We start from the raw sequence: 25922 nt of genomic DNA, 5'->3' as shown, positions 1-25922 counted from the left end.
TTAACTTCTTTTCTTACTTATTGGAGCTTGATACCTCTGAAAACTTCATCATTGGAATCACCTGTGGTGCTTTTTAAAAAAAAAAATCCACATACCTACACAGGTGCAAGTAAATCAGAATCTCACATAATGAGACCCAGGCCTCATCATTTGTAAGCTCCCCAGGTGATTTGATTCAAAGACAAGCTTGAGGACTGGTGACATGGATCTCTAAACATAACCTGCCTAAATAGATTCTCTAGAAGCAGTTTATAGAGAAATTCCGCATGAACTCTGGAAGAGGATATTAATTTGATGTACAGTATGTCCTCACTTATCATTTTTGAAAGTCTCTTGGAAACTTCACCTTTAAGCAAAATTATGTATAGTGAAACCACTTATTCCTCATCAACATCATAACAACTTTGAACACAACAATGGTGTTGGAGGACCTGCTGTACATTGTTTCCATAAAGTCGATGTTCAGGGAATTCCAAAATGAAGTGAGGACTTCCTGTATATAAAAAGATGGTTGTGATTCCACCTGGATGACAGGGTTACTGGTCAGAAACTAAAGGAGGCCGCCTAGGTATAGAGGATTCAGTCATGAGGTTTATGCTAAACAAAGGATCCCAGAATACTCACCCATTCCAGTTAAAGGCATAACGAAGAAAGCAATATTCACATAGGAAATGTGGAAAGGAATAAAAGCCATCAAGCAACAACAATAATGTGACTAAGGCGCAGGATTTGTAGATGTAGAGATTTAACATGGTTGCCCTTTCTTACCCACACAAGAAGAAGGATGGAACAGATCCTGAGATTCGACTGTTCTGCTGCGCAGCCTCCACAGGGCACTTTGAATGTCCCCGTTTCTCAGGCAGTAGATGAGAGGGTTCAGCATGGGGGTGAACACAGCGTACATCACTGACGCCACCACACAACTCCTGGGGGGTGGTGACACAGCTGAAGTCAGGTACACGCCAATGCCTGTACCATAAAATAAGCAAACAACTGCCAGGTGAGAGCCACAGGTGGAGAAGGCTTTAGACTTCCCATCTGACGATGAAATTCTTAGAATGGAGGGGACAATGTTAGAGTAAGACAAAAGGATCCCTGAAGTGGGAAGAAAACCAAACATAGTACTATCTAAATATACGAATATGCTATTGATGATGCTGTCAGAACAGGCAAGGTTGAGAAGTTATGATGGGTCACAGACAAAATTGGAGATTTCCACATTCTTGAAGAAGGTGAATTGTAACACAATCTAACTGTGCAGCTGGGAATCCAACAGGCTAAGGAAAAAGAACACCGAAACGAAGAAGACACCGAGGTGAGGATTCATGATGACTGGGTAGTGCAGGGGGTGACAGATGGCCACAAATCGGTCATAGGCCATCACAGTCAGGAGCTTGTCTCCTATACATGCAAAAAGGACAAAGACATCTGTGTCAGGCAGCCCGCATAAGAGATGACTCTGCTATGCGACTGCATGTTCACAATCATCTTGGGAACCGTGGCCGAGGTGAAAGCGATGTCAGCCCAGGACAGGTTGGAGAGGAAGAAGCACATTGGGGTGTGGAGGTGGGAGTCAGAGCTGAAAGCCAGGATAATGAGCAGGTTCCTCAGCACCATGACCAGGTATGGACAGGGACAGCCCAGGGAGGACGGGCTGCAGTTCTGGATCCTCTGAGAGTCCCAGGAGGAGGAATTCTAAGACACCTGTGAGATTCCGTGGCTCTGTGTGACTTGGACACCTTGAGAAGAAAAGAGGACTGGGAAAATAAAAGATAAAAACCAGCCCTTAATGTTGTGTGTATATTTTGGATGCAAGCAATTCACAAGGAACATTTTCACACTTGAGGACCATACACCGTCAGCAATATTTCTCAGGTGTGACAAACCCAAAAATCTCAGAATTATTACATGATTTGCTTTTTTGCTTTTCAACTCTTTCTGTACATACTACTTTAGAGAAAATCTACTGAAGAATGTTAGAAGACCAAAATGTAATATATAAGAAATCCGTGATCTCTGTAAAATACGGCCTACTCTTTTCAGAAACAATAACGTGCAATAAAAATGTTCTCTCTTTAAGAAAAAGATCTCAGTCTAATTGAAATAAATTAAGAAGCAGTGAAATGCCCTTTATTTTATTCTGACACCATGCTACAAATTCCTTTGATGTAGAATATTTGAAAGGATGACACAAGAGCTAGGACCACATTAATCTAAAAAAGAAATCGAACCTTATAGTTCTTAATCGGAAGACCTTTTAGCATGCTAGTTACTTTTCTTATTTATTGCCGTCCTTAGGTTTTCTGACATCATTTCTTCATAAAAGTACACGTACACTCAAATGTGGGAGCTGTGTCTCCAAATTAGTTGAATATCTAACTCTTGGCCGAGCGCGATGGCTCACACCTGTAATCCCAGCACTTTGGGAGGCCGAGGCTGATGGATCACTTGAGGTCAGGAGTTCCAGAGCAGCCTGGCCAAGATGGTGAAACCCCGTCTCTAATGAAGACAAAAAAAACAATTAGCCAGGCGTGGTGGCGGGTAACCCTAGCTACTCGGGAGGCTGAAGCAGGAGAATCCTTTAGAACCTGGAAGACAGAGATTGTACACCCTGTGATATTAGTTTTGATATCCTAGGGAGATATTGCTTCTGACATCAGAGTGGGCGAACACCCTGTGATATTATTTGTAATATCCTAGGAAGATATTGCTCCTAATATCACAGTGGGTGTACACCCTGTGATATTAATTGTAATATCCTACAGAGAGATTACTCCTAATAATACAGTGGGTGTACACCCTGTGATATTATTCATAATGTATTATGGAGATACGACTCCTGCTATCACAGTGAGTGTACACCATGTTTGTACACCCTTAGTTGTGATATTATTTGTAACAACTTAGAAAAATATTACAGCTAATGTCAAAGTGGGTGTACACCCTGTGATGTTATTTGTTATATACTGGGTAGATATTACTCCTAATATCACAGTGGGTGTACACCCTGTGATATTATTTGTAATAACCTGGGGAGATACAACTCCTAATATTACAGTGGGTGTACACTCTGTGATACTATTTGTAATGTCCTAGGAAGATATTACACCTAATATCAAAGTGGGTGTACACCATGTGTGTACACTCTGTGATACAATTCGTAATATCCCAGAGAGATATTTCTCCTAATATCACAGTGGGTGTACACTCTGTGATATTATTCATAGCATCCTGGAGAGCTGTTGCTCCCGATATCACAGTGGGTGTACACCCTGTGATATTATTCAGAATATCCTAGAGAGATATTACCTCTAATATCACAGTTTCTGTACACCTTGTGATATTATTCATAATATCCTAGGGAGATACTACTCCTAATATTACAGTGCGTGTACACCATGGGTGAACGCCCTGTGATGTTATTGGTAATATCTTCTAGGGGGATATTACCCGTAATGTCACAGTGGGTGTACACCATGTGTGTGCACCCTGAGATGTTACTCGTGATATCCTAGGGAGAAATTATGCCTAATGTTACAGTGGGCGTATGCCATGTGTTTCTATTCTGTGACGCTATTCGTAATATTTCAGAAAGTTATTATTCCTAGTGCCACAGTGTATGTATACCATGTGTGTACACTCTATGATGTTATTCGTATTATCCTAGGGAGATAGTTCTCATAACATCACCGTGGGTGGATATCATGTATGTACACCCTGTGCTGTTATTGGTTATGTCCTGGTAGATATTACTCCTAATATCACCATGGGTGTACATTCTGTGATGGTATTCATAATATCCTAGGGAGATATCACTCCTTATGTCATAGTGGGTGTACAGCCTTGTGATATTATTGGTAATATCCTTGGGATGTATTACTCCTGTTATGACAGTGGGGGTACACCCTGTGATAGTATTTGTCATATCCTAGGGAGATATTACTGTATACCCTGTGATATTATTTGTGACATTTTAGGGAGATATTTCTCCTAAAGTCAGAGTGGGTGTACACCCTGTAATATTCTTCCTGATATCACAGTGGGTGCACACTCTGTGTGATTATTTTTTCTAATATCCAGCAGGGGAGAGGATGATTTGCTTCCAATATCACAGAAGGTGTACACCCCCCTGTGATATTGTTCCTAATATCCAGGGAAGGAGAGGATGACATTATTCCCAATATCACTGGGGGTGCACCACCCCCTGCCGGGATATTGTTCCTAATACCCGGAGGTGGAGAGGATGATATTACTCCCAATATCACAGGGGGTATACACCACCCCTGTTTGATATCGTTGGTAATATTCCGGGGGGCAGAGGATGACATTACCTCCAATATCGCAGGGTGTGTAAACACCCCCTGCGATATTGTTCCTAATGGCCTGTGAAAGAAAAAATATTACTCCCATTATCGCAGGGGGTATTCAGCCCTGATGAATATCCAGAGAAGGAGAGTATGATATTACTCCCAATATCACAGGGGTTGTACACCTTTTTGTGATATTGTGTCTAATAACCAGGGAAATAGAAGATGATATTACTCTCAATATCGCAGAGGGTGGACACCACCCTGGGATATTGTTCCTAATGTCCCAACGGGGAGAGGATGATATTACTCCCAATATCGAAGTAAATGTACACCACCCCCGTGATATTGTTCCTAATATCCAGAAAGGAAAAGATTGATATTACCCCCAACAGCGTAGGAAATGTGTACCCGTGCTGTGATATTTTTCCGAATATCCAGGTGGGGAGAGAATCACATTACTTCCAATATCGCAGGGTGTGTACACCCACTCTGTGATCTTGCTGCTAACATCCAGGTTTGGGGAGGACGACATTACTCCCAATATGGCAGGGGTAGTACACCCCCCGTGACCTTGTTAGTAATTTCCTGGGTGGAGAGGATGATATTACTTCCAATATCGCAGGGGGTGTACACACCCCTGTGAAACTCTTCCTAATATCCAGAGGGAGAGAGGATGATATGACGCCCAGTACCGCAGGGGGTGTACACAGCCCTGTGATACTCTTCCTAATATCCACACGGAAAGAGGATGATATGACTCCCAATATCCCAGGGGGTATGCACCCCTCCTGTAATATTGTTCTCAATACCCTGGGAGGGAGAGGATAAGATTACATTGAATATCGCAGGGAATGTACACCCTCCCCCTCTGATACCCTTCCTAATATCCAGGGGAAGAGAGGATAATTTCACTCCCAATATCGCAGAGACAGTACACCCCACCTGTGATACTGTTCCTAATATGCAACGGGGGAGAGGATGATACTACTCCCAATATCGCAGGGGTGTTCACATCCCCAGTTACATTTTTCCTAATATCTAGGGGAGAGACAATTATATGACAGCAAATATCGCAGGGTCTGTACATCCCTTCCTGATGTTGTTCCTAATATCCAGGGGGGAAGAGGATGATATCAAATATCAAAGGGAGTGTACTCCCACCCACCCCCCCGATATTGTTGTTAATATTCATGAGGGGAGACGATGATATTACTCCAAATATCGCAGGGGCTGTTGACACCCCCTGTGATATTGTTTCTAATATCAAGGGGGGCAGAAAATAATATTACTTCCAATATTGCAGGTGGTGTATACCCCACCTGAAATATTGCACCGAATACCCAAAGAGGGAGAGGATGGTATGAATACCAATATCGAAGTGTGTGTACACGCCCCTTATGATACGGTTTTTAATATCCAGGAGGCGGGAGGATGATATTAGTCCCAACATCACAGAGGGTGTACACTACCCCTGTGATATTGTCCCTAACTTCCAGAGGGGAGAGGATGATATCACTCCCAATATCTCAGAAGTTGTACATCCCCCGTGACATTGTTCGTCATATCCAGGGAGGCACAGGATGACATTCCATTGAATTTCGCAACAGGCGTACACACACAGTGTGATATTGTTCCTAATATCCAAGAAGGGAGAGGGTGATATTACTCCCAATAAAGCAGTGGGTGTACATTACCCCTGTGTTATTGTCTCTAATATCCGGGGGCCGGCGGGGGGCGGGTGGAGCGGATAACATTCCCTCAAATTTGGCAGGTGGTTTGACGCCCCTTGTGGTATTGTTTTTAATATCCAGCGGGGAAGACAATAATACTATTTTTGATAGTCCGATTCATCCGCTCCACCTTTCTGGAACTCTTAGGCCGTAGGCGGCATGCAGTTTCCATGTGATCCCCAATACCTAAGCCATCTTCTGTACCAAGTCAGCCACAAACGCAGGCCCGTTATCTGAGCCGATCCGTAAGGGCAGTTCAAATCTAGGAATAAGATCTCGAAGAAGCAGACGGGTTACTTCACGAGCTTTCTCAGTTCGTGTTGGATAAGCGTCCATCCACTCAGACTAGGTACACCCAAGAACTAGTAAATACTTGTTACCTCCACACTTTGGCATCTCTGTGAAGTCTACCTGGAGATCTTCAATGGGGGCTGCTCCATAAGCTTGTATGCCGGGCAGAACGGCTAGACCTTGCCTCGCATTTTGCTGTCGGCAGGTAACACACCGCTGCATCACGGTTTTGGCAAGGGCTGACAAATGCGAGAGGTAGAAATACCGGCCTAACAACTTTTCCAGTGACTCCTGACCTAGGTGGGTGGTTTCATGCACAGCCAGTGCAACTGCAGCTCCTAGCAGCTGTGGCACATCTCCCATCTGGTAACCGAATCCATCCTTCCTCCATCACTTGTCCTCCCCTCTACCTGGAGAAAGTCCTTTTCTTCTTTAGAAGAAGTAGGTCCAAGATCAGGTGCTTGAGGGAGCAGAGGGGCTGTGACTGATGCCCAGAAGGGGGCAGATGCTGCTTTTCCAGCCTCTGAGTCAGTGCGGGAATTCCCCAAACCCACCAAGGTGGAAGCTCGCTGATGTCTTCTGCAATGCATAAGTGCCACCTTGTGGGGTTTCCATACTGCTTCTAATAATTGCGAGATTTCTTGTTGATATTTTCTGTCTTCTCCCCCAGAGTTCAATAGGCCCTTTTCTTTCTATCACGCTCCATGCACTTGAAGGGTTAAAAAGGCATACCGAGAATCAGTGTAAATGTTTACAGTGAGATTCCATCTCACACCAGTTAGAATGGCCATCATTAAAAAAGCAGGAAACAACAGGTGCTGGAGAGGATGTGGAGAAATAGGAACACTTTTACACTGTTGGTGGGACTGTAAACTAGTTCAACCATTGTGGAAGTCAGTGTGGCGATTCCTCAGGGATCTCGAACTAGAAATACCATTTGACCCAGCCATCCCATTACTGGGTATATACCCAAAGGACTATAAATCATGCTGCTATAAAGACACATGCACACGTATGTTTATTGCGGCACTATTCACAATAGCAAAGAGTTGGAACCAACCCAAATGTCCAACAACAATAGACTGGATTAAGAAAATGTGGCACATATACACCATGGAATACTATGCAGCCATAAAAAATGATGAGTTCGTGTCCTTTGTAGGGACATGGATGAAACTGGAAAACATCATTCTCAGTAAACTATCGCAAGGACAAAAAACCAAACACCGCATGTTCTCTCTCATAGGTGGGAATTGAACAATGAGAACTCATGGACACAGGAAGGGGAACATCACACTCCGGGGACTGTTGTGGGGTGGGGGGAGGGGGGAGGGACAGCATTAGGAGATACACCTAATGCTAAATGACGAGTTAATGGGTGCAGGAAATCAACATGGCACATGGATACATATGTAACAAACCTGCACATTGTGCACATGTACCCTAAAACCCTAAAGTATAAAAAAAAAAAAAAATGTTTACAGTCTTACCTTCACTGAGTTCTAAGGCCCGAATTAAAGTAACAAGTTCAGCTTTCTGGGCTGAAGTGGCCTGGGGCAACGATCTGGCTTCAACAACAGTGTCCAGGGTTACCACTGCATCACTGCATACCCTGCACCTCTCTCTCCTTGGGGGTTGAAGAAGCTGCTCCCGTCCACGTATAGTTCTCACTCTACTGATGCCCAAGGCTGGTCCCGGAGGTCAGGTCTGCTAGAGTCAACTGAGTCCAATACTTCTACACAATCAGGCTCGACAGCGCTCTCTGATACCGGGAGCAAGGTGGCGGGGTGTAGGGTGTTACAAACTTCAATGGTTATACGGGGATTTTCACAGAGCAAAGTTGGGTACTTGGTGAATCTGGCATTCATTAGCCAATGATGTCCGTTAGTATTCATTAAAGTCACCACAGCATGGGGGGCCTTTATGTTCAGGTTTTGCCCAAGAGTCAGCTTATTTGCTTCTTGTACTAGCAGGGCAGTTGCTGCCAAGGCCCTCAAACAGGGGGGCCATCCTTTAGAAACCCTGTCCAGTTGTTTAGAGAGCTAGGCCATCGGCCTCAGCCAGGGCCTAACAGTATGGGTTAAAAGTCCAGCTGCCATTTTTCTCTCTCTGATGCATACAATGGAAAAGGCTTTGTCAGATCGGGTAGCCCCAGGGCTGGGGCTGACATAAGTTTTTCCTTTAACTCATGAAAGGCTTGCTGTTGTTGGGATCCCCATTCCAAAGGTTCCCGGTCCCCGCCCCCTTTGTGACCTCATACAAAGGCTTGGCTAATACTGCAAAGTTTGGGATCCACAGCCTACAAAACCCCACAGCTCCTAAGAATTCTCTCACCTGCCTTCTTCTGCTCTTAGGCTCCAGTAGATTGCAAATGACCTGCTTTCTTTCTGATCCTAGGCTGCGTTCTGACCCCTGTCAGATAGTAAATCCCAAGTAACGTACCTGCCGTCGGCAGATCTCAGCTTCTTTCTTGGACACCTTATACCTACAGTCCTCCCGGTGCCAGTGTAGGGCATCCGTTCCCATGGCGCACCTGACTGCTGTGGGGTGTCCCAGCAGAAGGTCATCAAGCTACTGGAGCAAAATGCAGCCTAGGTCTCTGGCGGGAAACTTCTGGAGGTCTCGAGCCAACGCCTCCCCGAAGATGGTGGGGGAGTTCTTGAACCCTTGGGGAAGCCCGGTCTGGTCCAAGTGTACTGAGTAGTGACACCTGACTCCGGATCTTCCCACTGAAAGGCAAACAGCTTCTGCCTCTCAGGGGCTAATCTGATAGGAAAGAAAGCGTCTTTCAGGTCCAAGCAGGTGAACCAGCTGTCCTCAGCTGGCAGCAACCCCAACAATGTGGACGGGTTAGGTACTGTTGGATGTAAAGTCAGTGTAGCTTGATTAAGCAAACGCAAATCCTGTACCGGCCGGTAGTCCTTGGTCCGTGGCTTGGGAACAGGCAGGAGGGGAGTGTTCCATGGAGACTGACAAGGAACAATAATTCCAAAAGTTCTTAGGTGCTTGAGATGGACCTGGATACCTTGAAGAGCTTCTCTGGGGACTGGGTCGTGTTTTTGCCTAACCAGCTGGGCCCCATTCTTGACTGGCTAACTCTGGAGGGTTGTCTTCCGCCCGTACTCTTGGCCACCGCTTAGACAGAGCTGGTCTTCTCTCTTGGCCCGGCTCAGTTAAGAAAAGTCTCCATTCCTCCTCTCGGGGGACCGTAAGGGTCATAATGACTCCCATTCTGGGTAACTTTAGCAGCAAAGAGCTGTGCTCTGTCAAAGAGATAGTGACTCTCAGCTTGCTGAGCAAGTCCCTTCCCAAAAAGGGCAAGGGACAGTCAGGCATGTACCAAAACTGATGAATGACTTTATGTCCTCTTACAGTACAAGTCCGAGGCAAGCAGAAAACTTGCTTTGCTGAAACCCCCGTGGCTCCGATGATGTCAATAGTCTTTTTGGATAAGGGGGCGACCGGGGTGGTTACTAGCGAATGTTCAGCAGCGGTATCTACAAGAAAATCAATGTCTCTACCCCTGACTGTCATTCTGACCATAGGCTCTTTGGGGACGCTTGAGCTCGGTCTCCCTCACTCCAATAACCCTTCTGCCAGGTTGGGCAGGGCCCCTTCCTCCTTGTCCAGGGCCTCCTGCTCTGAGTCACCTTGTTTTCTTTTGAGCTGAGGGCATTTGTTCTTCCAATGTCCTATTTCTTTACAATAAGCACACTGGTTACGCTGCAAACTCTGACAGCCAAGCTGAGTTTCTTTCCCAGGGCCCCGCTTCCCTTGCCTCTTTGAAGGGGCCCCTCTGATTGCTGCAGCTAACAAACAGGTCAGTGTTTCGCCGGGCCTGACCTCCATTCTCTTTGCCGTTTTCCTTACGGCTTACTGCATCCCTGTTTACAAACACCTGGTTAGCTATTTCTAGTAATTGTGATGTATTCATCCCTGCAAGCCCAGCCTGTTTCTGCAGTTTTCTTCTCATGTCTTCTGCGCTTTGACGGACTAAAGCCATGTTAATCATGTGCTGATTTCAGGGCTTTCGGGATCAAAAGGAGTATACATACGACAGGCCTCACACAGTCTCTTGTAGAATTGTGCTAGACTTTCTTCTTTTCCCTGAATGACCTCAGAGACCCTGTTAACGTTGGTGGCCTTCTGAGCTCCCCTCATTAATCCTTCCAAGAGAGCTTCCCTGTCTCGGTTTAGCCTTTGCATATCCTCTCTTTCATGTGGGTCCCAGTGGGGGTCGGTTCCTGGTAACTGGGTCCTTACATACTCTTGGGGGTTTTGATAATCAGCTGGTGCATGTTCCTCTAGCCACTTAGTTGCTGCTTGGAGGACTCTCCACCTTTCATCGCTGTTAAAGAGGAACATGAGCAACTGGTGCCAATCAGCCCAGTTGGGGTTGTGGGTCTGGATAACAGTTTGGAGCAAATCAATTAGGGCTTGTGGCTTTTCAGTATAGGATGGGGTATTGTTTTTCCAGTTGAGGTCGACAGAGGTGAAGGGCTGGTACAGAAAAACACGCCTCTCCACCACGTGACCATCCTCATCTATCCCATACCGCTGCTCTCTCAGGGGCATTTGTATCCCCGTTTTGGGTCGTAAACGAGCTGCCGAGGGAGGGGTGGAATGGCGCAACGTGACTTACTGCAATTAATAATCTCAATTATTAATTGACACTAATAATTATCAATATTAATAACTGATAATATAATTTTAAAAATCAATACTGATAATGACGATGATTAATATTAAATAGTTATACTAATGATAATAAATGATTAATATTAATGATTAATAACGCCTGATATTAATGACTTACCTTGATCTTATTCATTAGAAAACAGTAATGTTAGCTCTTAATAATTAATATTAATATTAATAATATGAAAACTTTTTATTAGCAATTATTTCTTAATATTAATATTAATATTGGTAATTCATATTCATGTTACTAATAAATGAGGAATAATTCATACTAATATTACTCCTAATACCTCAGTGGGTGTACACCCACCTGTGATATTGCTCCTAATGTCCAGGGAGGGAGAGAGCATGATATTACGTTCAATATCGCAGTAGGTGTACACCCACCCGGTGATATTGATCCGAATATAATCTCCAGGGGGTGGAGTATGACGTTACTCCCAATATAGCAGTGGGTGTGCATCCACCCGGTGATTTTGCTCCTAATATTCACGGAAGAAGAGAATGCTATTACTCCCAGTATCGCAGGAAGTGTACACACTTCTGTGAGATTGTTCCTAATATCCGGAGGCGGAGAGGGTGATATTACTCCCAATATCGCAGGCTGTGTACACCCACCCTCTGATATTGTTCCTAGTAGCCAGGAAGGCAGAGGACGATATGACTCCCCATACAGCAGGAGGTGTACACCCATCCTGAGATATTATTCCTAATATCCATGGAGAGGAGAGGCTGATATGACTCCCAATATCGCAGGGGGTGTACACCCTGTGATGTTATTCGTAATATCCTAGGAAGAGGTTACTCCTAATATCACATGGGTTATCCTAGGAAGAGGTTACTCTTAATATCGCAGTCCTAATATCACACCCTGTGATAGCATTCGGAATATCCAAAAGGGACGTTACTTTTAATGTCACATGGGGTGTACACCCTTTGATATTATTCATAAGATCCTAGGGACATACGACTTCAAATATCACATTGGGTGTACACGCATGATGTACACATTATGTGTGAACCCCTACTGTGAGAGTATTCGTAATATCCTAGGAAAATGGGACTCCTAATATCACAGTGAGTGTACACACTGTGATATTATTTGTCATATCCTAGGGGAATATTACTCCTAAACCAAAGGCATGTATACCCCCTATGATATTATTCATAATTCTCTAGGGAGATGTTACCCCTAATGTAATATCACAGGGGTGTACACCCCTGTGATATTATTCACAGCATACGAGACGAATATTAGACACACATTAGTCACAATGTGTGTACACCTTGTGATATTATTCATAATATCCCACGGGGGTGTTACTCCTATTATCACAGGGGGTGTGTTTGCTGCGATAGCATTCATAGTCTCCTAGACGGAGGTTACACCTAATGTCACAGGGTGTGTACATCTTGTTATCTTATTCATCATATCCTAAAAAGACATTACTCCTCATGTCACAGGGGCTGTATACCCTGTGATATTATTCGTAATATCCTGGCGTGATGTTACTTTTAATGTCACAGATGGTGTACATCTTTTGAAATTCTTTGTCACAGTTTCGTGGGATGTTACTCCTAGTGTCACATGGGGTGCACACCGAATGATATTACTTGTAATATTCTGTAGAAATGTTACTCATAGATCACAGGTGTTCTACACCCTGTCATGTTATTGGTCATCTTCTAGGGGAATGTTACAGAAATTAATGTCACCCGGGGTGTACACTTTGTGATATTATTTGTAATATCCTAGTCAGGTGTTACTACTAATGTCACAATACGTGTACACCCTCTGATATTATTCGTTATATCCTCACGGGTTATTACTCCTATGTCACGCGGGGTGTACTCACTGTGATAATATTCGGAATATCTTAGGGGGATTTTACTTTTAATGTCACAGGGGGTGTACTCATTGTGATATTACTCGTGATGTTCTAGAAAGATGTTACTTCTAATGTCACAGGGTGTGTACACCCTGTGATATTACACAGTCTAACCCCCTGTGACATTATTCCTAATATTTTAGCGGGATGATACTCCTAAAGTCACAGGAGGTGTACGCCCTGTGATATTATTCGGAATATTCCAGGGTGGATGTTACTCCTAATGTCACAGGTGTGTATACCCTGTGATATTATTCACAGTATACTAGCAGGATATTACTACTAATGTCCCCATGTGTGTACACCTTCTGATATTATTCGTAATATCCTGGGAGGACGTTACTCCTAACGTCACAGGGGATGTCAACCCTGGGATCTTATTTGTAATATCCTAGGAAGATGTTACTCATAACGTCACATGGGTTGTACACCCTGGGATATTATTTCAAATATCCTAAAGTGATATTATCTTAATGTCATAGGGTGTGTACACCCCTTGATATTATTCGTAATATCCTAAGGAGATATTACTTTAAAAATCACAGTGGGTGTGCACACATGCTGTACACCCTGTGATATTATTCATAATATCTGAGGAAGGTATAACTTTTAATATCACAGTGGGTGTACACGCTGTGATATTTTTCATCATATCCTAGAAGTATATTATTCCTATTGTCACAGGGGTTTAACATCCTGTGAAATTATTTGTAGTTATCCAGGGGGATGATTATCCTAAAGTCGCAGGGTGTGTACACCCTGTGATATTATTCGTAATATTCTAGGGAGATGTTACTCCTAATATCACAAATGTGTACACGCTGTGATATTATTCACAATATACTAGCTGGATATTTGATGTCACAATGCGTGTACACCTCGTGATATTATTCGTAATATCCTACGGGGATGTGCCTCCTATCGTCACCGAGGGTGTGCTTTCTGTGCTATGATTCGTCGTATCCCCGGGGGATGTTAGTCCCACCATACACATTGTGTACACTTGGTTATATTATTCATCATATCCTAGAGTGATGTTACTCCTCATGTCGCGGGGGTGTACCTCCTGTGATGTGATTCTTCACATTCTGGGAAGATGTTAACTCCTAATATCACAGAAGGTGTACAATCTGTGAAGTTATTCATAATAGTTTCAGGGGGTGTTACTCCTAATGTCACACGTGGTGTACAAACAGTGATATTATTTGTAAAGTTTTTTGGACATGCCACTCCTAATATCACAGGGGCTGTACACCCTGTCATATTATTCGTAATATCCTAAAGAAATGTTACCACTAATGTCACAGGCGGTGTACGTCGTGTGGTATTATTCCCAATATTGTAGGGTGATGTTACTCCTAATGTCACAGAAGGTGTTCACACTCTGAAAATATTCTGAATACCCTAAAGGGATGTTACTACTGATGTCACAATGTAGGTACACAGTCTGATATTATTTCTTATATCCTCGGGCGATGTTTCTTCTAATGTCACAGGGGGTGTACATTTTGCAATATTATTTGTAATGTTTTAGAAAGATGTTACCCCTAATGTCACAGAGGGTGTACACCCTGTGAAGTTATTCATAATAGTTTTGGGGGCCGTTACTCCTAATGTCACCTATGGTTTGCAAACAGTGATATTCTTCATAATATTTTATGGAAATATTACTGCTAACATCCCAAGGGCTCTATACCTTGGAATATTATTCATAATATCCTAACGAAATGTTACCTCTAATGTCACAGGGGCTGTACACCATATGATATGGTGCCCAGTATTGTAGGGGGATGTTACTCCTAATATCACAGGGGGTCTGATAACATTCGTAATATCCTAAATGGATGTTACTGCTAATGTCACAACACGTGCACATCCTCTGTATTTGTTCTTTATATCCTCGGGGGAGGTTACTCCTACTGTCACACGGGGTGTACTCCCTGTGATATTATTCCTAATATCCTAGGTGGATGTTACTCCTCGTGTCACAGGGGCTGTGCGTTTTATGATACTATTCACAATATCCTAGAAAGATGTTACTCCTCAGGTCACAGGGGATGTACACCCTGTGATATTATTCATACTATCCTAGGGGACGTTACTCCAAATGTCACAGAAGGTGTACACTCTGTGATACTACTTGTAACGTGTCAGGGAAATGTACTCCTAATGTCACAGGGCATGTGCACCATGTGTGCACAGCCCCTGTGAATCTTATTTGTAATATTCTCGAGGGATGTTATCCCCTGTGCTGTTAACCATGCGTGAACACCTTTGTGGTATTATTCCTAACATACTAGAAGAATGTAACTCCTCACATCACATGGGGTATCCGCCATGTGTGTACGCATTCTGTGATATTATTCATAACATCGTAGGGAGATGCTACTCCTAATTTTACAAGGTGCGTACATTATCCGTGTACACCCCCTCTGATGTTATTCGTAATATTCCAGGGGAATGTTGCTGCCGCTGTCACAGGGAGAGTACACTATGTGTATGCAACCCTGGGAATATTATTTCTAATATCTTGGGGGGATGTTGCTCCTAATGTCACCTGGAGTGTACACCATGTGTGTACACCTTCTGTGATATTATTCGTAAATCACAGAAAAAGATTACGCCTAATGTAACAGCATGTGTACACCGTGTGCGTCAACCGCCTTTGATATTATTCGTAATATACTAGGGGGGTGTGACTTTTAATGTCACAAAGGGTGTACAAAATGTCACAGGGTGTGTATGCCTTATCATATTATTACTGATATCCAGAAGGATGTTACATCTAACGTCACAGGGGGTGGACACCCTTCGATAACACTTGTAGTCGTATAGGGAGACATTACTGTAAATCTCACGGTGGGTGTACACTCAGTGTGATATTATTTGTAATATCTCAGAGATATTACAGAGTTATAGTTCTCTCTGTTATATTAGAGAGTTATATCTCTCTAAGACAGTACAAATAATACCACAGTGGGTGTACCTCATGTGTGTGCACCCTGTGATATTATTGGTAATATCCATGGTAAACATGACATCTAATATCACAGAGGGTGTACTCCCTTTGATATTTCTCATGCTATCATAGGGAGATATTGCTTCTAATATCACAGTGGGGGTACACCATGCGTGTACATTCTGTGATATGATACCTTATATCCCATTGAGTGATCTCTCCGAATATCACAGTGTGTGTACACCTTGTGATATTATTCATAATATCCTAGAAGGATGTTACTCCTAATATGACAGAGGGTGTACACCCAGTGATATTCTTCGTAATATCCTAGGCAGATGTTACTCCTAATGTCACAAGGGGTGTACACCCGTGATATTATTCATAATATTCTAGGGGGATGTTACTTTTAAAGTCACAGGGGGCGTACACCCTGTGATGTTGTTCGTAATATCCTAAGAAGATGTTACTCTTAATGTCACATGGGATGTACACCCTGTGATATTACTCAGAATATCTTATGGGGATGCTACTCCTAATGTCACAGGCTGTGTACACCCTGTGATATTATTCAGAATATCCACAGAGATGTTACTTTTGATGTCACAGAGTGGGTCCACCCTTTGATATTTTTTGTCATATCTTAGGGAGATATTACTTCAAATATCACAGTGGGTGTACACACTGTGTTATTCACAATACCCTAGGTTATTCACAATACCCTAGGGAGATATAACTTTTAATATCACAGTAGGTGTACACACTATTTGTGTACACCTACTGTGATATTACTCCTAATATCCTAAAAATAAATAGGACTCCTAATATCACAGCTGGTGTACACACTGTGATATTATTCATAATATTCCAGCGGGATGTTAGTCCTCAGGTCCCAGGGGGACTCACGCCCTGCTATCATGGGTGAGATGTCTATGAAAAGGACAACCAGTGGGGGAGGAAAGCAAAATTTGGAATAAGATTTCTGAGACCCCCACCACAATTAAGAACAGAAACTCCACAGTCTGCTGAGCTGACAGTTTGCACATTGGTCTCCTCCCATCTGCCCACCGCACTCTCCTGTTTGTCCTGAGGATGAGGAAACAAAACAAGGCTCCCGACCGTCCCTCAGCACTCGCTGAACTGCCCTTCCCCTCTGCTGGGCCACGACCACGGAGAACAAGTCCACTGTCCTCCCTGCGTGGGGCACGATGGAGGCTCAGACTCCGTCCTCAAGACTGGCAGGAAGACAGGGTGAGACATGAGCCTCCTGATACAGGTGACAGGTGTGGACCCCACAGGACTGGAACCTCACACTGCAGGGCTGGAGGCACAGACTGAGTATTGACTATTCTATGGCCTGAGGGGCTCAAGGCACAGAGCTCCTCATTAGCCAAAGTCGCCCAAGTTCCCCAACCTCTAAGGATTTCCTCATAATAATGCAAAAAGAAGAAGAGAAAAGTGAGTGTCCGCAGAAGATTTGGGGCTCTTCCTCTAATCAGGAGAAAGCCTGTGTGTATTATTCGCTTCTTGCTTTTCTTTTTCAAGGTCCAACTGCTTTAATTTTCATCTTTGATTAGGGGAAAATAGACCATGCATAATATTACAAATGATAAATATATATTATTTCATACAGAACGGCCAGTATAAACATTTACAATTTCCACTTTTTCAGTTTACACTTTAATGACATTAAGTACATTCACATTGTTTAGCAACCATCACCGCCATCATCTCCAGAACAGTTTTATCTTTCAAAATGGAAATTGCACCCATTAACCAAACTCTCCATTCCTCTCTCTCGCCCACCCCTGGGGGCCACCATTCTATTTTGCAACTCTATGAATTTAACTGCTCTAGACACTTGATATAAGTGGAATCATCCCGTGTTTAACTTTTTCTTTTATTTTTTATCTTATTTTTTTTTTTGGAGACAGAGTCTTTCTCTGTTGCCCAGGCTGGAGTGCAGTGGCGTGATCTCGGCTCACTGCATCCTCCACATCGTGGGTTCAAGCGATTCTTGTGTCTCAGTCTCCCGAGTAGCTGGGATTACAGGCGTGCGCCACCACGCCCAGCTCATTTTTGTATTTTTAATAGAGACGAACTTTCACCCTATTGGCCAGGCTGGTCTCGAACTCCTGACCTTAAGTGATGCGCCTGCCTCAGCCTCCCAAAGTGCTGGGGTTACAGGTGCGAGCCACTGAGCCTGGTCGTGTTTATCCTTTTGGGATTTATTTATTTCACTGACGAGAATGTCTTCAAAGTTCATCCGTGTTGCAGCCTGTGTCAGAAGTGCCTGTCTGGTTTTATTGTTTTTTTGTTTTTTGTTTTATTTTGTTTTGTGTTTACGTGGAGTCTCACTCTGTCGCACAGGCTGGAGTGCAGTGGCACAATCTGGGCTCACTGCAACCTCCGCCTCCTGGGTTCAAGCGATTCTTGTGCCTCAGCCTCCCGAGTGGCTGGGACTACAGGCGCACGCCACCACGCTCGTCTAATTTTTTGCATTTTCAGTAGAGACAGGGTTTCACCAAAATGGCCAGGCTGGTCTTGAATTCCTGACCTCAGGTGATCCGCCCACCTCAGTCTTCCAAGATGCTGGGATTACAGGCGTGAGCCACCGCACCGGCTGGAAGTGCCTGCCTTTTTAAGGCTGAACAGTCTTCCATTGTATGAATGAACTGCAGTGTGCTTTTTCATTCATCTGTCCACGAACCCTTGGGTTGCTTCCACATTTTGGCTCTTGTGAATAATGCTGCTATGAATATGGGTGTACAAATATCTCTTCCACTCCTGGCTTCTAATTCTTTCTGGTAGGTACCCACAAATGCAACTGCGGGAACATCCGATAATACTGTTCCTAATTTTTCCAGTACAGGCCATACTATTTTCCCTGTTCCTTCACGGTTTTACATTCCCTCCAATCGTATTGGAGCATTCCTACTTCCCTCTAGTTTCACCAATGCTTGTTTGTTTATCATATCCATCCTAATGTGTGGTATCACATTCTTGGTTTGATTTGCGCTTCCCTGTGATTAGTGATTTTGAACATCATTTTAGATGCTTATTGGCCATTGCTATATCTTCTTTAGGGACACGTCTACTCGAGTCTTCTGATCATTGTTAATGGGATGCTTTGGGTTTCTTGTTGTTTAGTTCTAGCTGTTCTTTATATATGATGGATATCAGCCTCTTTTCAGATATATGATTTGCAAACATTTTTCCTAATCCATGGGTTATGTTTTCACTCAGTTCACAGTGTTTTTTGATGCACAAAAGTGTCTGTCATTTAGATGTAATCCAAGGAATCTAATTTTCTTTTGTTGCCTATGCTTTTGGTGTCATATCCCAGAAAGCATTGCCCAATCTGATGTCATAAAAGTGTGGCCAATGTTTTCTTTTAGGCATATGATTCTTTTAGCACTTGGGATTAGGTCTTTGATCCAGTTTGTATTCATTTTTGCACCTGGTGTGACATAGGGTCCACCTTCATTCTTCTGCATGTGGAAATCAAGTTTCTCCAACACCATTTCTTGAAAAGGCTGCTTTTCCACCAATGAACTTTCTTAGCACTCATGTTAAAAATCATTTGAACATATAGGTGAGAAGTTATTTCTGGGCTCAAAAACAAACAACAACAGACAACAGATAAGGATACAGCATGGGCCAGGCGCGGTTGCTCACGCCTGTAATCCCAGCATTTTGGGAGGCCGAGGCGGATGGATCACCTGAGGTTAGGAGTTCAAGACCAGCCTGACCGACAGGGAGAAACCCCCGTCTCTACTAAAAATACAACATTAGCTAGGCGTGCTGGTGCGTGCCTGTAATCCCAGCGACTCGGGTAGTGGAGGCAGGAGAATCGCTTGAACCCAGGAGGCAGAGGTTGCGGTGAGCCAAAATTGCACCATTACACTCCAGCCTGGGCAACAAGAGCGAAACTCCATCTCAAAACAAAAAAACAAAAAACAAAAAACCAGCATGATTTCAAGAGCGGAAAGAGAATAGTTTAAAAACCAGCATAATGAGAAAGTTAGGAAGCATCTTACCAAGGCATCTGGAAATATGCAAGAAATTCTTGTGAACTAAAATTTTCATACTGTACTATCAAACTCTAGAAGTCACTTATTCCATCTTTCTGTATTTTGGGACCCAATTATCCACTTCTCTTCATTCCCCATCCCACCCCTTTTCTTCCTAGCGTCTGCTAACCACCTTTATACTCTCCACCTTCCTGAGATTATTTTTGTGTGTAGGTGTGTGATGGAGGGGCACCGTGACAGGTTATGCACAGATGCTGGTCTTGGGCCCTTCGTCATACCCTCTTTATTACTCTACATCCGTGGGCAACAACTCAGCCCAGGGCCAGTCTTGTTGCTGAGCTGTCTCTGCTCTCTCTCAAGAATGAGTGGGGCTTGAGCCACCATCCGAAAGGCTGGCTGGCCCTGTTGGTCCCATGTGGCCAGGCATGTGCGGTTCAGTGGCCTGCTGAGGACTAAGCGGAGGGGACAGCAGCGCCTTTCCTGAGACAAGTGGGAAGAAAGTATCAGCCATGGCTGACCGAGCGATGACCCACGGCCCAACACAGAGCCAATTAGCAGCCACCACAATGGTGGTGGGCTCGCTGCAGCTTCCACAGGAGGTCCCATGTGCAACCGGCGTGTCAGGCCGAGTTAGCACCAGGAGGGCTGAGCGGAGTCCGACTGGAGGCTGCCTGAGTGGGAGAGTGTGGGTGATAACGCTTCCCTCAGGCTCTCGGGAGCTGAGCCAAGTGAGACATGAGAATGCCTCTGCTCACAAGTGCGTGCGGGGGTGCATGCATGTGTGTTGTGTGTCTGCGTGTGCAAGTTTGTCGTGTGTCAGTTGCATGTGCATGCTTGCTCATGTTCATCGAACATATTTAGTGCATGCCTACTTTGTTTGCACTGGGAATTCTGGGACTAGACAGGCCAAAGTCCCCGCCCTCATGGAGTTCACATTCCAGTGGGAGAGACAGAGAATAAATGAACATTGACTATATTGTCTTATAGTGATAAGTGCTATGAGGAAAGGTAAAGTGGGGAATGGGCTGGGGGCTGCTGTTTAGCTAAGGTGATCAGGGAGGGCCCCCCTGAGAAGGTGATCTTGGCCTGAACGATGCAGAAGCAGCCTGTTGAATATCTGAAAGAGGAGGGCTATAGACAGAGGGCAGAGAGCAGGGCCAGAGTGAGAGAAGCTGGAATTCTACTATGCTGTGTGTAGTGTGGACAGGCGGAGAAGGGAGATACCATATCTGGGGTGGCATCTGACAGCCCAGACGGGGGCAGCCCTCATTAAGAACCTATTTGTCCAGCTCAGCCCTGAGAGGCAGCTCCGACCCCTTCCCTAGGCCCAGCTCCTCTGCCTGGCACACACGGGCCTCTCCTGCTTGTGTAGTCAGCGCCTGGGACGGCCCCTGTGGGTACCCCGGGCTCGGCAGATCCAGCTATGTCCACATGGTGCCCAGCTCCAAGGGATGCCCAGGAAGAGTGATCAGGGCTCACACAGTCAGGCTTGACCCTGGGACCAGAGCCTGAAGCTGCTCTTGAAGCTGCATTCTAGTGGCCAGAGTCACAGCTGCCCATGGATGTTCTGGTATATAGGACCGCTGGCAGATGATGGGATGGGCCTGCCCAGAGGCCTGAGGGGACCCTGGAGACTCCAGACCAGGCTCTCCTAGCCCACACCCCCAGACTTTCTCTTGGGGGTCAGAGGCCTGATGCGGTGTGCAATTCCAGCAAGTGAAGCAACTGGGGCTGGGGCCTGGGAAAGCTGGGAGGCCTTGCCTGCCCTCACTGTCCCAACCACCTCCCCTCCATGGAAAGGGCAGGCTCCGGCCCCCAGCAGAGGGGTGGAAAGCCAGTTTCCAACTTTGACCTCCAATCTCCCAAACCCCACAACCCTGGGACGGAGAACCTCTTAGGTCTAGGGCAGGGGAAGCTCAGCTGGCCCCGCTTCAGGTGACCTAAAAAAAACTGGGTAGATACAAAGAAAGGGAGGTAAGATGGGAATGACGGACTGTTGTCACTGCACCAAACCAGCCAAAGGCTGCCTTTGACTGAGGAAGATTGATCTGGGTGTCTCAGGAGGATGTCAGGTGTGAAGCTGTGTCTGTGGGCCTGGTACCTGTGTGTATTTGGTGTCTAGGTTGGTCTGGTACCTTCCTGCTTGCTTGAGTGTCTGTGAGTGAGTCCTCATATACCCACATGTTTACCTGTGCACTCCCTGGGACCCCTGCACTGCCAGCTGCAGGGGGCCTCTCTTGTATGTGCCTTTCTGTGTGTGAGATGTCCCAAGGTTTGTTGTGCCTGTCAGCCTCTGACGTCTATAACACTCTGTTCCCTAGCCTTGCCCTGAGGCTCTCTGGGGAGAAGCTGCCTGCTCAGCTCTCACCAACACTGCATATGGGGATGGCAAGGAGACTCAAGAAGCTCTCGGGAGATGCAATTCTGCTGCTGTTGGCTGGCAGAGGTTTGCACTTAGCTTTGTCTTCACTGTCATTACACACACACACACACACACACACAGAGTACATGCAGCCAGTCAAGCCAGCAGCCCTAAAATTAGTCACGCATTGATTTTGGTCTCTTACTGGTCTCTGGCTGTGGTTTCAGACTCACATCACTGCCATTGCCCACCGCCAGCCCCCTCCCCCTGAAGGTGCATGGAGAGTGGTGGTGAGTAAAGACAGGCAGCTTGGGTGGGACAGTCAGTGTGGCTGCCACCGGAAGCTGATCTGGTGTGCTGGGCTCAGAGGTTTCAGGTTTGGGATGAAATTAAGAGGTAATCTAGCCTCTCCCATCCCTCTACCATTGACTGGTGCCATCAGCCACAGTTGTGTGTGTGTGAGAGAGAGAGGGTGCCTGCTCCCATCCAACCTGATTCTCCAAGGAACCTTCTTAGGATGGGCCCCTCTTTCCCCACTCCAGACTGGGGAAGTGGGAAAGTGGGGTGGGAGCATCCACCGGTGCATGGACGCCTGAGCATCTCCCTCAGGCCCGGCTAGATGTTTGGCCAGGGTGTGGTGAGCCGACAAGGGTCTCACAGACTGGTCAGTGAGGCAAGGTGTTAAAGGCCTGGAAAGTCAGATAAGAAGCAAGAGAAGTCAGAGGGAGTCAGTGAGTATGTCCCATGAGGACCGTGAATGCTGGGTGCAAACAGGAACCTAGAGAAGAAAGGGTTAGAATGGACTGGAGCAGTCAGGAAGGCTTCCTGGAAGCAGGGATGTTACCTAGGTCTTGAAAGACTGATGACTGGATAGGCAGAGAGAAGGGGCAGGAAGGGCGTGTGGAGTGATCACAGGTGGCATGGAGGAGGGGTTTGTGCAAGAGGCAGGGACACAGGATGGACAGGGCTCTTCAGAGATTCAGAGCCATGACTCAAAGTGTCATGGCTGACTCTGACCCTGTGCAAGACCTGGAGGGAGCTGCACCAGGAGGGACGGACATGCTGCCCAGGGAACCATGGCAAAAAAGAGAGGAGGCTGGCAAAGGGACTGACACTTGTCTCATATGAAGAATGGCTGTGAAAAGACATGGTCTGGAAGAAGGCTTGGGGGCTGTGTGTGTGTGTGTGTGCCTGCATGCGTGTGCATGTGAGAAACATTTGAAGAGTGGACGTTCGGAGGCAGTGTATTTCAGTGGGTAAGCATGTGGATGCTATTGCCAGGAAAACTGGGGCCTGGGGTGACCAACTTGTCCCAGTATGCCAGTGGCTTTCCTGGCTTTAGCACTGAAAGTCCAGTGTCATGAGTATACTAGTATGGATTGCCCTACCTGGGACTTGCTAGCTGCTACCTAACTTCTCTGTGCCTCAGATTCCTCCTCTGTAAAATGGATTTAATGGATACCTATTTTGGCTGGGTGTGGTGGCTCATACCTGTAATTCCAATGTGTCATGCATGCAAGTGGTGGGTGGGACAAGGACAGCTCCAGGGCTCACCTTTGCTGGGTAGGGTTAGGAGGAAGAGGAGGAGGGGCAGGCTGGGCAGGGCTGGCCTCACTTGCAGCCCCCTCCACTGCTGTCATCTCTGTAGCTATGCATAGGAGAGGGTGGGTGTTGGTGCTCAGGACTCTAGTGGCCCAGTGTTCTCCTGTACTTCTCCGTCTCTAGGGCTGTGTTCCATCCTGGCTGCCCTGTGGAAGCCCTGAAGAAATGGGATGTGACCCTGTGGAAGCAGGTTGACTTGAAGAGCTGCTGATGCTGGAGCCCGTCCTGGAGAGTCTGATTCAACCTGTTTGAGTTAACTATAGTGTACGGCCCCAGCTGAGAGCTACCAGACTGGGAGTTGGGGAACAACGAAGGGACATCGGTATGGCTGGCTGTGGGACAGGTAGGGCCCAGACTCTGGGTCAGCATCTGTTGACCCCTGGGAACCTCCTCTCCTGGAGCAGTTAGGACTCTTGAGTTGCAAGAAATAGAAACTCAGTAGTGCCTCAAAGAACCCAAGGGTGCTGGGAGTAGCTGGAATGGGAAGGGTCTGTAAGGCTGAGGCTATACCTCACTGACCGTACCCTCCTCACAGGCATCAGCTAGGGCCTTTTCACCATAGACTGGCTTCCTCTGTCATTGCCACATGGCATAAATGTCCACCACGGGGCTCACAAGCTGCCATTGAGATGGCTCAGTGCCACACACTGCACACAGGCCAATCCGGCCTCGCTCAGGTCCGCTCTCCAGTTGTGGGAAGGAGCCCATTTAGCCAGCTTGGGTCAAGGATCTCCACCTCTAACGGAGGGAGAGTGACCTGGCAGAAATATGGCTTCAGAGGCCATCCCCATAGGCAGGATAACTCCTGCCCACCTCACGCACCTCTTCATGTCAGGACCTGTGCTGGGAACTGTGGACACAGAGATGAGGACACTCCATGGCCTACTCAAGAAATATTTGAGCTGGGCTTTGAGAAATGGGTGGGTGTTTTTCAGGTGGAGAGGTGGGCAAGTGGTAATGCGTGAGGGGGGATTCTGTGTCTGAGGCAAGAATCCCACAGAAACAGAAGACAGCGCCCAGCTCTCTCCCCTCTGTCTGGGTGGAGTGGAGAATGCCAAGGCGTGGAGGGACCCCCGAGGGAGACCATCCTAACATGTTGTTTGGATTTGAGATTCACTGTGCATTTTCCTCCTCCCGCCACCACCCACTGCCCCAGAATCAGACCTTCCTCCTCCAGTGGTTGGGCTGAGGGTGATATGGAGAGTTGTTCTATTTTGTGTTTGTTTTTTTAAAAGCAGGGCACACTGCTGCTCTAAAGAAAATAGAGGCTCTGCTGGGAAGGAAAAAAGGAAAATAGGACTTTGGGCACAAACCCTCAACCAATGGACATGGTCCCCTTGATTGTCAGCATCTGACTCTGACTCTGCACAAGACCTGGGGGGAGCTGCACCAGGAGGGACAGACATGCTGCACAGGAAACACTGGCGAGAGAGGGAGGAGGCTGGCAAAGGGACTGGCACTTGTCTTAAACGAAGAATGGCTGTGAAAAGGTGAGACGTGGTCCAGAAGAAGACTTGGGGGCAGTGTGTGTGTGTGCCTGCATGCGTGTGCATGTGAGAAACATTTGAAGAGTGGATGTTCCAAGGCAGTGTATTTCAGTGGGTAAGCATGTGGATGCTATTGCCAGGAAGACTGGGGCCTGGGGTGACCAAGTTGTCCCAGTATGCCAGTGGCTTTCCTGGCGTTAGCACTGAAAGTCCAGTGTCATGAGTATACTAGTATGGATTGCCCTACCTGGGACTTGCTAGCTGCTACCTAATTTCTCTGTGCCTCAGATTCCTCTTCTGCAAAATGGATCTAATGGGTACCTATTTTGGCTGGATGTGGTGGCTCATGCCTGTAATTCCAGCACTTTGGGACGCTGATGTAGGCAGATTGCTTGAGCCCCAGGAGTTCAAGACCAGCCTGGGAAACATGGCAAAATCTTGTCTCTATGAAAAAATACAAAAATCAGCCAGGCGTGGTGGCATACTCCTGTAGTCCCAGCTTCTCAGGAGGCTGAGGTAGGAGAATCACCTGAGCCTGGGAATGTCAACACTGCAGT

The 25922-nt window shown here is 46.0% G+C and overlaps 1 pseudogene; it reads right to left on the bottom strand.

The window, feature by feature from the left end:
- Positions 1–745: 745 nt before the first annotated feature.
- LOC100582021 overlaps positions 746–25922 on the bottom strand; it is a 29505-nt pseudogene continuing 4328 nt past the window's right edge.

The sequence above is a fragment of the Nomascus leucogenys genome, chromosome 14 (assembly GCF_006542625.1).
Source record: "Nomascus leucogenys isolate Asia chromosome 14, Asia_NLE_v1, whole genome shotgun sequence".
Taxonomy (NCBI): domain Eukaryota; kingdom Metazoa; phylum Chordata; class Mammalia; order Primates; family Hylobatidae; genus Nomascus; species Nomascus leucogenys.
The sequence above is the reverse complement of the archived record's forward strand: the minus strand, read 5'-3'. Positions and strand labels throughout refer to the sequence as shown.